Here is a 15,724-nt window from a genome sequence, read left to right as displayed (position 1 = left end):
ATGATCTTTTAGCTAAGAAATCCTCTTAATAACCTGTCCTGGCTGTGTGTGTGAGGTCAAGTAATTTTACAATAAAGTATGATTGTACATTTCCAGTATTATGTTACATTTCCCGTGTTAGACAAGATTGGTTTAACGGGGGAGTTCAGTATATTAGATGTTTCCTCATGCTGAAAGTGTTTATGGGCCAGGGGAAACTGTAATCCATGCTTCTGTTTTCTTTTAAAAGACACTACAAACTTAACATTAAGTTGTGAAATACTAAACTTTGCCTTAATATGGAAAGCCTCTTTTCTTTGCATACTAAACTTAGTGCTGTGTAAACACTCTAGTCACCTGATTCCCTGTCACGCCTCAGGTTGTTTTGTGCCCTGTCACTATGACCAGGTCTCTGGTAGGTGGTGGTGGTGATAAACTGAAGGGACAGGCTGGTATGCACCTAATGTCTTGACATTTGTAAATCACTTTGAGATTTGCTGTAAAATGAAAAGTGTTGACTGAATAGAAGGTATTAATAAATGAGTTGACATAGCAAGGGAACGGACAAGGACAGAGTAATGAACATTTTCTTAGATCGTCTGTAGCACAAAAGCAAAAACTTCCTGACCATATCCCTTCTCACCGATCATTGGTCGAATGGGGAGGGTTGTGCCCTTGATCATTATCCAATCTGTTTGGTGCAGAATTAGCTTTTGGAGTGAGATTGAAGATCGAACTCATTAACTTCTTTGGGACTGGGGGGCAGTATTGAGTAGCTTGGATAAAAAGGTGCCCAGAGTAAACTGCCTGCTACTCAGGCCTAAAAGCTAGAATATGCATATAGTTAGTAGATTTGGATTGAAAACACTCTGAAATTTCTAAAACTGTTTGAATGATGTCTGTGAGTATAACAGAACATATGGCAGGCAAAAACCTGAGAAAAAATGCAACCAGGAAGTGGGAAATCTGAGGTTTGTAGTTTTTCAAGTCATTGCCTATCGAATATACAGTGTCTATAGGGTCATATTGCACATCTAGCTTCCACTAGATGTCAACAGTCTTTAGAACCTTGTTTGAGGCTTCTAGTGAGAGTTAGCTGCATTCCATTGCATTTCTACAGACAAAATAATTCTCCGGTTGAAACATTATTGAAGATTTATGATAAAAACATCCTAAAGATTGATTCTATACTTCGTTTGACATGTTTCTACGAACTGTAATATTACTTTTTGTCTGAACTTTCGCCTGGACTTGCCTGCGCCTCCTGAGTTTGGATTTGTGTACTAAACTCGCGAACAAAAAGGAGGTATTTGGACATAAATGATGGACTTTATCGAACAAAACAAACATTTATTGTGGAACTGGGATTCCTGGGAGTGCATTCTGATGAAGATCATCAAAGGTAAGTGAATATTTATAATGCTATTTCTGACTTCTGTTGACTCCACAACATGGCGGGTATCTGTATGGCTTGTTTTTGTGTCTGAGCGCCGTACTCAGATTATTGCATGGTGTGCTTTATCCGTAAAGTTTTTTTGAAATCTGACACAGCGGTTGCATTAAGGAGAAGTGGATCTAAAATTCCATGCATAACACTTGTATCTTTTAGCAATGTTTATTATGAGTATTTCTGTAAATTTTTGTGGCTCTCTGCAAAATCACCGGATGTTTTGGAACTACTGAACATAACGAGCCAATGTAAACTGAGATTTTTGGATATAAATATGAACTTTATCGAACAAAACATACATGTATTGTGTAACATGAAGTCCTATGAGTGCCATCTGATGAAGATCATCAAAGGTTAGTGATTAATTTTATCTCTATTTCTGCTTTTTGTGACTCCTCTCTTTGGCTGGAAAATGGCTGTGTTTTTCTGTGACTAGGTGCTGACCTAACATAATCGTTTGGTGTGCTTTTGTCGTAAAGCCTTTTTGAAATCGGACACTGTGGCTGGATTTACAACAAGTTTATCTTTAAAATGGTGTAAAATACTTGTATGTTTGAGGAATTTTAATTATGGGATTTCTGTTGTTTTGAATTTGGCGCCCTGCAATTTCACTGGCTGTTAGCGAGATGGGACGCTACCGTCCTGAATATCCCAGAGAGGTTAAACATATTTTAATTGGTGTGTGTCTTATTTATTTAATTATTAATTTAGGACCTTTATTTAGCCAAGTAGGTTATGAAGAACATGTTCAGCTACATAGCGACCTGGCAAGAGGGTGCAGTGAAACAGGGCAGCAACAGCAGACATGTAATATTTGCACTTTGTGATTGACCACCCACACTGTATGTCTGCTGTATTTCTCTCTGGTTGTGGGAAAAACATGTTGGACTTGTGTGACTCTGTTGCCCAGTTCAGGAAACTTTGTTCTATCCCTCCTCTGTACTCTACTTTACTATTCTGTACAGCTCTGGAATGTTCTGTTCTGGACTGTTCTGTCCTATTCTGTTCTGGACTGTTCTGTACTGGCCTGTAATGTTCATCATACAAATCTGGGAGATATGCATGAACATATCCTACATTACACAACTTTGTCTAATAATACACAAGTGAACAAACAGGTCATACAGACTCATACAACTGAATCATACTCCTCAAGAAACACATAGGGTCTACTGTTTTCCTGCTATTCATGTTTTTATTTCAAGAGAATTTGTTGACATAAAACAATACAGTATTTCAAACTGTTCCAGATGTGCCTGAAGTCTGACGTCAGAGTCATTTGAGTTGACTGCACCACTGGGTGCCACTCAAATTTGACATGTGTTTCTGCCCTACTGGGTTTCCTGTGGTGAAACACTAGGGCTCTTTTCTTCATTCATAATGGTAAGGTTCTGTGTGCTGTCTGAGGTGAGCCTAAAGAGAGTAGGGACCCACAGCTGCGACAGTCTCCTCACCAAGGGACTTTGAAGATGCAGAGGGAAGCAATGAATTATATTTACTGTTGGTGTAAGATGTGGTAAACCTGTTCCTGCAGGATGCCAGAGTAGGTGCTCACTGCCATGGTGGTGTCAATGTAGGCATTCCTGATGGACACACAGACATATGGAAAATAAATGAGCAACATCAGCCACCGGGGCCGGTTCCTCAACCACGGCCTCCTCAGCTACCTCTTCTGGAGCCTCACCTTCCTCGGCTTGCCTGGGCAAACGGATGCCCTGAGCACCTGGAAGAGAGGGGAGGGTTGGGGTTAGAGGTTCAAAGTGTGTGTGAAAGTCTACATTTAGCCGGCTCAAAATGGTTGGTTGGTCAGTCTGTCAGTCAGTCGATGGTGCCGCTCCAGGTGGTATTTTTTTTAGTCTGGAGAAGTTTTTACGTTTCAGGAACTGTTACGTTCCCCAATTTCTGTGTTGTGGTTTGTGTATTTGTATGTATTTCAGGAAATGGCTTCCTGGAATCCCCCAAGGAGCTGATTGGTCGACTCCATGGCTAATTGGAGCTGACCCCGCCCCTTCGTCAGGATACAGCTGTATCCCATTAGACTGCTTCTCCAGCTATAAAAGCCAGTGTTATGTTGTTCAGAAGAGGAGATGATTGCTGAGAGAAGAGAGATGAGGGTGATAACCAGTGTTGGTTGTTATGAGATGAGGCAGATGAGTGTGTTTTTGTTGTTGGACTGTATAATTGTTGTGAAGTATTTTGTAGCGGTCCTGAGGAGGTATGTTTATGTCCAAAGGACTGTTTTGATTATTGAACGTTTGTATTCTGTTTTTGTTCCCGGGGGGAAAGGGAAGGCACCTTGGGAGTATTTAGGCAAGAGGCCTGCGGGCATACATATACCCGTAGTATATACTCTGTCTATGCACACTAGGTAAGAACTGGGCGGACAATCCCCTGTATTTTGGTTCGTGCACCAGGTGGTGCTAGTTAGATAAGTAGTGGGTAGGCAGGTAAGGTAGGAGAGGGGGCTTTGATATTTACTTTCTTTGCTTTGGTTCTGTCCAGCCCCTTTTCCCCAAAATTACCGTGTGACGGAATAAATTCCCTGTAAACAGTAATTCTCTGGCTTTTGTCATCCTTACTCGCAGCTACAGTCCCATACCTCTTTCACTCCACGGGGAGTTGAGTTGTCGCAGGGTGTTGCGTTCCCTCTTCCTAGAGGCGTACATAACAGGAACCACACTAATATGATATAGAAACCTTCTGGGATGCACAGTGAGACAGCAAAAAAGACACCCTGGAACACCACCAGTCAGTCAGTCTGTCTGTCAGTCAGTGTCTTGACTGTGTACTTACTAAGGCGCAGAAGTGCTACGAACACGGTGATGACCAGAATCTTGTTCATGAAGTCACTCAGATCTGTGGGCAAAGGAAACCTCTAGGTGAGAGTCAGAAACCATACATCAACTGGTCTTTTGGGGTATCTGTCCCACTATGATGGAGCAGACCACATGGCATCATTTCTTTAGTTACTCTTTTCAGTTGGAATCCCTCAAGACCCTCGACTTGATCTCTCCCAGAGAGCGTTTTGTCCAACAGTCTGGAGACGCAGACATGTGTAATACACATCTAATAACACAACACCTTATAACAGTGATATTATCATGACGTGCACCGTTGAGTAGCTACACTAGTAAGAGGTGTTTTCTTTTTCCCCATGCAGGAGTGAGAACCTAAAGAAGATGGTGAACCAAAAGATGGTGAACCAAACCAAGATGGCTGTTCTCACTGTTTCTCCTCTCCGTACTGGGTGACAGGAATGAATAGCAGGCAGTAGCTGAGAGGCGGCGGTGAGCTAGCCTGTGTATATATATATGAGTGGGGATGTGTTGACTTGTCGTTCTCCGAGCCAAAGTGCACTCCTCTGAGATAAACACCCACTGTTCATGTCACGACTTCTGCCGAAGTCGAAGCGCCTCCTTGTTCGGGCGGTGCTCGGCGGTCGACGTCACCGGTCTTCTAGCCATCATTGATCCATTTTTTATTTTCCATTGGTTTTGTCTTCCTACACACCTGGTTTAAATCCCACTCATTATCTGTTGTGTATTTAACCCTCTGTTTCCCCTCATGTCTTTGTCAGAGATTGTTTGATGTTCAGTTTCGTGTTGTTTGTATTGGTGCGCAACAGGTACTCGTACCCACTTTGATTTATTGTTATTATAGTTTTGGAGTTATGTTTTATTTATTGTTATTAAACAACTCCATTACCTGAAGTTTCATTCTCCTGCGCCTGACTTCCCTGCCACCTATACACACGACTCTGACAGTTCAGGTATTTGTGATGAAGAAAGTGAGAGGGCAGACAGGGTCAAAGATGGAGATGCTATGACAGTAACATGTTCATTTGTTGATTTAGTATCATTTGAATTTAGTGTAAGGGAATCTGTATTTGCCAATCCAGATAGCTGTATTGAAATGTAACAGGACAAGCTATACTGCTTGCTGATTGGTTTTGATTGGGGACTGGTTGATTTTTTTTGTTCCCGTTCTGAGTCAAAGTGCACTCCTCCGTTCAGGTGTTGATGAAGAGAGGGAGAGAGTGGGTCAAAGATGGATATGATATCCCCACATAATTTCAACGTGGTGAATTGGATAAAAGTTGGTTGATCAATGAGTATAACCTATTTTCACAGACTCAAAGATAGCCCAAAATTTGCTGAATTCCCAATGTGTTTTCACTATGATTTTTAACAATCTAAAAGCACATGCAAGTTCCAATGTAAAATCAATGTCAGATTTTTGTTTTAGTTGTCACCTAAATGTGTTATCACTGTGCTTTCAACCATTTAAAAGCATAACAGTTCAAATGGGAATTCAATGTCAGATGTTTTAAACAGCAACTTAAAGGTGCTACACAGGATTTTCTATTTAATATTTGCTTTGTATTTTCAGAAAATGTCCATAATATATCTGCAGTAATAGTGGAATGATAGTGTATTGAATGCAGCCTAGTGCTAGGTGAATTGCAACAGCACTAGGCTGCATTCAAAATAAATCTCCCCTCACCTCGTCCCATGGTGGAGACTCGCGCTTGAGCCTTTTACTTTCGGTTTTGGTCCACCAGCTTCAAACAGCTGTAAAGAAGAAAAAAAATGTTTTATTGAAAATTTATTTCAGTGTCTGTTACTTGAACTCTGAGGCATTTATTTGGGCTGCAATTTCTGAGGCTGGTAACTCTAAGGAACTTATCCTCAGCAGCAGAGGTAACTCTGGGTCTTCCTTTCCTGTGGCGGTCCTCATGAGAGCCAGTTTCATCATAGCGCTTGATGGTTTTTGCAACTGCACTTGAAGAAACTTTCAAAGTTCTTGAAATATTTCGCATTGACTCACCTTCTTGTCTCAAAGTAATGGTGGACTGTCGTTTCTGTTTGTTTATTTGAGCTGTTCTTGCCATGATATGGACTTGGTCTTTTACCAAATAGGGCTATGTTCTGTATACCACCACTACCTTGTCACAACACAACTGATTGGCTAAAACACATTAAGAAGGAAAGAAATATCACAAATGTACTTTTAACACACACCTGTTAATTACACCATGCCCAAACGGGACTCATAGCATTATGCGCGAGCGTTGCAAAATAAATTTACACATACATGTTATTCCAACATTGCACCCAACGAGCATCTCCGTTGCCAGGCACGAAAATAGAAGTTGATTCTATTTGTGGCACACAATGCGCTGCAAGTCCTGCCTCTCTCATCTCCTCATTGGCTTTAGAAGCATATACCCACATGCCATCTCCTCATTGGTTATACCCACGTGGGTGATTGAAAGATGAACTGAGGTCGGTTGTGGTAATACACCTTATTATGAAAGTTAGTTGCCAATCGCCATATAAAGTCCAAAGAAGAAAAAGCCTGGAAGGAGGAGAGATTACTACAAACGATTCTGTTGACCATTTTATGTGTGGATTAATTGTCGGAGTAGAGGACCTTGTGCATTTCAGGTAAAATAACAACTCAATGTGTATATCCCAGGACAAATTAGCTAGCAACAGCAAGCTAGCTATCTAAATAGGACAAATTAGCTAGCAACTGCAAGCTAGCAATAAATGTTGAATGATTTTTGACCTGTCCCCAAATTAATATAATTGGTTCAGAGTTTGTTTTGATATTTCAACCTGCGTCTCGTGGTCGTGTTTGTTGTGGGGGGACAAAATCAATTTGCGTACGATGGTGCACACGGACGCACGCGCACGTCCGGTTTGGACATGGTGCTAATTGAAATGCATTCCAGGTGACCACCACATGAAGCCAGTTGAGAGAATGCCAAGAATGTGCAAAGCTGTCATCAAGGCAAAGGGTAGCTATCTTCTAATTGTTTGTTCTCTCTCTAGTCATCTTTCTGAGATCGAACTCCGTCAGGCCTATACAGTGCCTACAGAAAGTATTCACACCTCTTGACTTTTTCCACATTTTGTTATGTTACAGCCTGAATTTAAAATGGATTACATTTAGATGTTGTGTCATTGGCCTACATAATTTACTCCTGAACTTATTTAGGCTTGCATAACGAAGGGGTTGAATACTTAAGATATTTCAGATTTTCATTTTTTATTCATTTGTAAAATTGTCTAAAAACATAATTTCACTTTGACATTATGGGGTATTGTATGTATCTACATTGGTCTCTTGCATTATGTTAATAGTCTAACTACCGCATATGTATTGGAATGTATTTTGCTATGGCAAATAGGGAATGGGCCATTTGGCATGTCACCCTGCTGTGTGCTCACTCCACTGTGCTGTTGTCAGCTGCCGGACTCTGGAGGTGCAGTCAAATTTAAATATGCTAATCGTTTGTGACATCCTGACGTCATCACCATCGTCAATGGTTGTCAAATATCGTCGATAGAAGATGGAATCTTAAAATCGCCCAACCCTACTGTCAGTATGGATCACACATTGGCACAAAGGTCTCTGGTAGGCATGGTAGTGGTAGTAAACTAAGGAAATCACTTTGACATTTAAAAAAATTAAAAATAAATTAGAAAAATCTCAAAGTATGTGGTACACAGTATGATAGGATGGGTATTCGAACACAGCCAAGTACTGTTCTGGACCATCCTGTTCTGTCTTCTGTCCCGTTCTGTTCTCATCTGTCCTGTTCTGTCCTGTTCTGTTCTCATCTGTCCTGTTGTCCTCTGTTCTGCCCTGTTCTGTTCTCATCTGTCCTGTTCTCCTCTGTTTTGCCCTGTTCCATTCTGTCCTGTTCTCATCTGTCCTGTTCTCATCTGTTCTGTCATGTTCTGTCCTGTTCTCATCTGTCCTGTTGTCATGATGTGGCCCTTTCTGGGTATAGATCGTGGCTTCCCCCTCTCTCTCTCTCCTACACCCAGGTTTTGTTATCTCAGGTTGTAAATTCCTGGCGGAGACTCTCTCCCCTTGGCCGTGCAGCAAGAGACACATAGACACATAGAGAGAACAAAGAATTTCACATGGCGAACTCCTAAATCCCCAAAATGGGAATTTGATACAAAATGTCCACTTGTGATAAGGTGGGAATGGTACATGGACACTTAAGGGACGGGTGTGATGAGTGTGTTTCATTTGGTGACCTCAGAGAGGACAGGAAACACACATAACTATATCTCTGAATGTGTACATTTCTCAATTATGGGGTTTGCATCTAATTCTTGTATAAAATGAATGAGTAAAGATGAAACTATTTGTGAAATGATGTAATGTGATAAGCCTTTAATGTGAGATAATTGTATTCCCTTAAAGTTGAACTAAGTCATTGGCCTGCCCCCGTGAGCACAGACATGATCTGGCGTCATAGATTCTCCTTTTCTATTGTTATGAATAAAACCCCCTCCTGGGGAAATCCTCTTCAGACCATGCATACCTCGATGGACACCGAGGGGGCACAGGTTTGAGTTTAAACTAAGCAAACCCACAGCGTGAGCTGTGATTGCGAATAGTTATTGAATTCCTAACCATACCACGTGGAACATTGGCTACACGGCTGGAAATGGTTAAACTCTGAGATTATCGTTCCCTACACCTGGTTTCTGATAACCAGGTGGCGAATCGCATCTCTGCATGTCTGGCAGACATATCAGTGTGGATGACGGATCACCACCTCAAGCTGAACCTCGGCAAGACGGAGCTGCTCTTCCTCCCGGGGAAGGACTGCCCGTTCCATGATCTCGCCATCACGGTTGACAACTCCATTGTGTCCTCCTCCCAGAGTGCTAAGAACCTTGGCGTGATCCTGGACAACACCCTGTCGTTCTCAACTAACATCAAGGCGCTGACCCATTCCTGTAGGTTCATGCTCTACAACATTCGCAGAGTACGACCCTGCCTCACACAGGAAGTGGCGCAGGTCCTAATCCAGGCACTTGTCATCTCCCGTCTGGATTACTGCAACTCGCTGTTGGCTGGGCTCCCTGCCTGTGCCATTAAACCCCTACAACTCATCCAGAACGCCGCAGCCCGTCTGGTGTTCAACCTTCCCAAGTTCTCTCACGTCACCCCGCTCCTCCGCTCTCTCCACTGGCTTCCAGTTGAAGCTCGCATCCGCTACAAGACCATGGTGCTTGCCTACGGAGCTGTGAGGGGAACGGCACCTCCGTACCTTCAGGCTCTGATCAGGCCCTACACCCAAACAAGGGCACTGCGTTCATCCACCTCTGGCCTGCTCGCCTCCCTACCTCTGAGGAAGTACAGTTCCCGCTCAGCCCAGTCAAAACTGTTCGCTGCTCTGGCACCCCAATGGTGGAACAAACTCCCTCACGACGCCAGGTCAGCGGAGTCAATCACCACCTTCCGGAGACACCTGAAACCCCACCTCTTTAAGGAATACCTAGGATAGGATAAAGTAATCCTTCTAACCCCCCCCCCCCCCTTAAAAGAGTTAGATGCACTATTGTAAAGTGGTTGTTCCACTGGATATCATAAGGTGAATGCACCAATTTGTAAGTCGCTCTGGATAAGAGCGTCTGCTAAATGACTTAAATGTAATGTAAATGTACAGAATAAGAGCAAATCTTAGATACTAATTACTAGTCTGCAGCTAGAAATTATGTCAACCCGGGATGCGAAGACCGACAACTGCTGAAACATCTATTCCATGAGAACATTTCTGAATGGTACTCTGAAGTCACCATTATAACCATGAAAGACTTCGATCTTCAGGGAAGCAGAGAGAGACGCTCGGATGAACTCTCCAACAGACAGAAGGACTGACGATTCCAACACAGATCACGACGACACACTGGGTGTAAATATATATTGATTGCAATTATTCTCGAATGAGTGAGCGTTCATGTGCAAAGGATTAGCAATTCAATTAGTATAATTATCAACTGTGTAGTGATTCCTTTTGTCTTCCCGCCTGTTCTCAGTCCACACCCACTTCCCTTTGTTCACCAAGCCGTCATATCGGCTTAGCCCACTAGGGAACCTTCCCTATCATTTCCTTGTAACCATATCTACTGTGTTGTTTGTTTATGCGTTTCTGTGATTATTTAGTTAATTAGTAAATAAATTATTAAGATAATTGGTGTATGGATGATTCATAGTGAAGGCTGGGTTCGTGCAGATAACTAACAATTTATGACGTTTGGAATGAAACTAACGTGAGGTAAAGAATAATTCATTAACTACAAGACTAATTGATCAGATATTAAAATATCTGAATTGTTATATTAGGAAAATTATAACTTTGTAATCTGAAGATTTACCTTGTGGCCCAATTTCCTAGTTAATTACATTGACATGATTAGTTTAATCACGTATTAATAATTACAGAGAATTAATTTGATAAAATAAGTCTTCACTTTTAATGATGCACGACACTGTTCTCATCTGCTCTGTCATGTTCTGTCCTGTTCTGTTGTCAGTCAAAACAAGTGACGGGCTACAGCTTTAATCACTTGGTACCAAATGGTGCTTTGTTTTAATGAATTCCAAGAAACACCTGTTTTTATAGGTTATTATTGTGTGTTTACCATGTTACCATGTAACTCTTAAATAATGAATAATGTTAATAATAAGTACATAACTGGTCATTTCTTTACCCTAAAATTAAGTGCTACCATAACGTCTTAATAATAAACAATTAAGTAGCTTGATCAACATTTCTCACTTGTGGTACTTAAAGAAAAATGTGGTTCATGATATTATTATTCATATGGCTGAGTAAAAATGTTTTTCGTACCCTAATTAAACATGATGCACAAGTATCAGTCGAGAGTTTCAACTTTCAGATCTTTATTGAACACAAACACACACACACACACAAACTCCTGTTAGAGTATCAGACACGTAGTTATATACATGCACAATGTTGCATGAATGTTAAAGCTCTTTCGAGATGTCAATTTTCCTATCTACCATGCTTTGACTTTCGTTTCCCTTGAATAGTCATGTCGAGGAAAGTGTTGACATAGAAAACGGGAGGGGATGCGTTTTGCGTTGTGCATTTCTCTTCTCAATCACCTTCAGGTATTTCCCCCCTCTAGCATTTAATACATGTATCAGAAGCACAGCTAAAGCAGAGCCAAGCCCTGTGTGGAAAGGTACAAGCGTGTGGGGTGGTCCGATGCGACGGAGGTTATCTAGGGCTCATTCCTCGGCGGGTAGGACTTTGTCGAGGTAAACCTTGATGGTGTTGATGGCCTCGTCCAGGTAGGTGCCGACATGGGGGCGCACATAGTGTCCGTACAGACCCAGGCCGGCCATACGGGCCTTGTCCACCAAGGGTGCTGCTTCCTGGGCCAGACCACTGGACAACACACACACAGAGACAGGAGGAGATGTCAGTGATGTTATAGGTTAACAGCCATCATATGTGTCCCAGACCTGGGTTCAAATACATGTGTTTTTGAGTGCTTTTATTTGAGTATTTGAATGGTTATTTGAGAACTAAAACAAGTAGTCTTCCAAATTGTATTTGAAAGCATTTCAAAAACCTGGGTTAAATGCATGGGAACATATCTGAGCCAGTGTATTTAAGTATTTTCAAATACTTTCCAAGCGTATTTCCAACTATTTGTTTTTTCAAGTAAAGATGACCTTAATACTTGTTTTGAAATGTAGTGAAATGTAATTGAAATACCTGAAATGGTAGTTTAAGTTCTGATGTGTCCACTGGTTAATAGAGAATGGTAAAATATCTAGTTAACATGTTGATAGGCATGAAGGGCCAATATCTAAGATCCTATAATCATTTGAAATCCTATTTCAAAGTTATGGTCAGATAGACAGAAGAACTGACAGTAAATCAGACAAACGGATAGACAGAAAAACAAGCAGGACAACAGGACATCGACAGACTGACAGACAGACTCAGTGCAGGGTCTGGATTGACGCGACAAGTTAACTTGGTTGTGTCGCGGTGGGGCACTCACGTTCCGATCTTGACAACGCTCAGGAATTTGGGGTTGCCCTGCAGCTCCTCGATGTAGTCTTTGGCAGCCTGGCCCTGGCCCTGGCCCAGGCTCTCAGTCATAGGCCCCACAGCAGCCTGCACCTTGCCGTAGGCGTTCATCAGCCTCTTGTAGAACACAGACTTCATGGTCTCATACTTCTCCACCAGCTCCTTGTCTGGCTCTGGTACTTGACACAGGCACACAGAGACTAGAGGGGAGACAGGGAAGAGATAGTATTTATTAATTCATTGCACTTGCTTGAGTTGATTGACTGCTGTTATAGAGTATCTAAAACCACTGGACTAACTATAGCCACAAAATAGCCCTAATATACTAAAATGCTTCGCACAACCATGCAGTGTGTGTGAGTAAGGTTGATTTAGTGTCTGTGTAATGGAGATAGTTTGGTCACTTGGTTTGATCGCTCTCATGATGAGTAAACTCGGCTGAAATAATCAAAGGCCATTTCAACCTGACGTCTGAGGTCTCTCTTATCCCTGCAGATTGTGTAGCAGTGGTGTCTGATGCCCATAGTGTCACTGCTCAACGTAGTCGGTCTATCACCTCCACAAGTCCATCACAGTTCAAGGCCTATCACCTCTCAGATAAACATACAACTAACTGTGCTATGCATTCCTGTTGCTGACATATTCTCTCACTGTCACTGACATGTTCACAGCTGCAGGTCAAAGGTAGCTATTACCTTCTGTTGTATAAACGGCTGGAATGAACGCTATATATTCATTTTCATAAATGTTGGTAAATTTGCTTTTATTGTTTAAAGACATTATGGAAGAGATTGGTGTGTTTTGTCACTATGTAATCATGGCATGGGGTTGTTCAATGACAGCCATGTCTTTGTTTAAAATATCATGAGGGTTTCATTTCAGAGACAAATAATCATGTTTTTTAGCAACATGTTATATATCCGCCTCTCACACAGAAAGAAGTTGTATTACTGCTAGGTTTTACACAGTCAAATGTGACAAATAGTTACATTTTTTGTAAAGAACTGTACAAATGATACATTTGTGACATCAATATACAGTATTTTTTTTTTTTACCAAAAAGTATTCAGCACAGTAATTTGAGATCTGTATGTAAAACCTTTATATTTTACATTTTTGTCATTTAGCAGATGCTCTTATCCATCTTAAGCTAACTAGGTGAGACAACCACATATCACAGTCAAGTATACAGGATACGAACCTTCCATTCCAGCTAAATAATGGATATATAACATTTTTGCAAAAAAAAAGAAAATCATACACATCTAAAATCTATGAATGAATCATCTGAGAACAGTAAACAATATGTTACACGCACATGAAGGTACCTATAAGCATTCATTTCTGATGAAAAAACACAAATCTGGTTTGAGTTCTGCAGGGTGTGTGTTGCAGGTTCTAGGTCTTACCTTGGAGTGCAAGCACTAAGGCTAATGCCAATTTTCCGTTCATTTCTGAAAGAAAAAAACAAACACAATAGGAATTTATATGCATTATTTAGATGAAGTTAAATGCAATGCCTGTCTATTTAATAGACTAGAAATCACACCTTTCTGATCAGGCATCAATGAAACTATAATTGATACGAAAGGAAGTTGCATCTTAAAATACATGAGAAAATAAATAATTAATACAATAATACATTTATATTTTTAGAGATACTAGAGCATTGAAATAATATATCTATAAAGTTGAGAATAGAGAGAGAAAAAGATGACCTCCTGTTGTAGTGGGTGTACAGATCCCAGTGAATTAAATGACAGTATCCTTTGGTGGCTGAGTTGTCTGTAAAGAAATCTGGTCAAGTAGGCACCATGATATAGGGAGGAGTGTAAACAAACGTCATCTAATGAGTATGCACACAGGTACGCACGCACACAAACACCTACACGGACACACACACACACACCCACGCACCAGACACACCAGAACCCACTGTACCTATAGGACAAACATCCACACACTCGTTTGCCTAAACAAAGTCCATTGCACTTGAGACAGGTGACGCAATGCATCCAGATTATCACTTGGATTCGTTTCTGAAATCTATTTATGCTGCAATGCACTCTTCTGCATATGTAGGAAAGCCTAAATTCTCCTCAAAAACGTTTGCATATCAGTGCATGAAAGAGATTTTTTTTGAATGAATGATCGTGTTAAGCATTTTAACTGTGTCTGAAAGTTTTCCATAATTGATTTGTCAACATTTGTGTGGAACATAAACCAGTATGTTTGACTGCCTCTATGTAACTCATTGAAATCTGTATTCTTGCACACATTCATAATTCACGAACTCAACAACAAAAAAACACTCTTCACAATGTCTAACAAAAAGTATCTCAACGGTTTATTCACGCCGAGGTCCATTCTCACTGTCTATTTGAACGTGTTTCATGTATCCCAGTTAGTCAGACTATGGTTTTGATTGAATGAAACAGGGCCCTGAGTGTGTTGACTGTGTTCCAGGATCAATGTCTGCAGTCCACACAGTGAGACCCGAGAGAAATGTCCTGCAGGTCACACACATCTCCCCTCCAGCCAGACACACCTGCTGAACCTTGTATCTCAACTGTCAACTCTCACCTAGATAACACTCCGATTTCAGCACAGTCTGTAGCTATCACTCCCATCGCTGATGTCTCTGTCTGTCCTGTCTGTCTGTCTGTCTGTCTGTCTGTCTGTCTGTCTGTCTGTCTGTCTGTCTGTCTCTTTCTTTCTCTCCCTCTTTGTCATTCCCTGTAAAATCTATTCTCAGTCTCTCTCAGCTTTCTACTTCATTCAGTTCAGAGATTAATGAATGTTAGCAGTGTAGACCTTGTCAAGGGAAAGTTTATGAAAAGGCACAACACTGTAATGGTACAATTTATTTTATTTAGTGTTCATTCATTTTGGTCGTTCACAATAGTTAATTGACTCACTTAGATGCAATATGTGAGCCATAATGATTTGATTACTAATACACTCTATGGCAGTTTTAAAACTATCACCACCCTTGTGCTGAGGTTAATGAAACACTAGTAAACGGGTGTCCTCGTTCACCGGCCAAATTATACAACAGTGTTCACGCGCTGTTCTGAAACATTGTAACACAAATGTCCTAGTTGTAATCCTTAGTTCATATGAACATAGAATCAGCCCTAGTATCACCTTGCATGAGTATATGTGCTGGCAGTGAGCTGGGTGGGTGTTCGTCTGCCTTAGATTCAGGTGCCATTAGATGGGTCTGTACTGGTCCATCTTCTCCTTGACTCTGTCCCAGAAGGAACTGGTAGAGGCTGAGTCCCAGTCCATGTAGGGATCAGCCACTGGTTTGATGTGGTCCTCGTAGTACGCACCAGCAAAGGCCCACACCACCTCTCTTATTCTCTGGGCTTTAACTTTGGCTGCTCTGTAAGACACACACACAC

The 15,724-nt window shown here is 41.3% G+C and overlaps 1 long non-coding RNA gene across 1 annotated transcript; it reads left to right on the top strand.

The window, feature by feature from the left end:
- Positions 1-3,990: 3,990 nt before the first annotated feature.
- Positions 3,991-5,139, top strand: LOC139563928 (uncharacterized). The gene is made up of 2 exons (XR_011672665.1): positions 3,991-4,308; positions 4,590-5,139. It is a non-coding gene; the product is annotated as an uncharacterized lncRNA (long non-coding RNA).
- The last annotated feature ends 10,585 nt before the right edge of the window (positions 5,140-15,724 follow it).

Source organism: Salvelinus alpinus, chromosome 35 (genome assembly GCF_045679555.1).
Source record: "Salvelinus alpinus chromosome 35, SLU_Salpinus.1, whole genome shotgun sequence".
In the NCBI taxonomy this organism is placed as follows: domain Eukaryota; kingdom Metazoa; phylum Chordata; class Actinopteri; order Salmoniformes; family Salmonidae; genus Salvelinus; species Salvelinus alpinus.
This window is presented reverse-complemented; position numbering and strand designations above follow the sequence as displayed.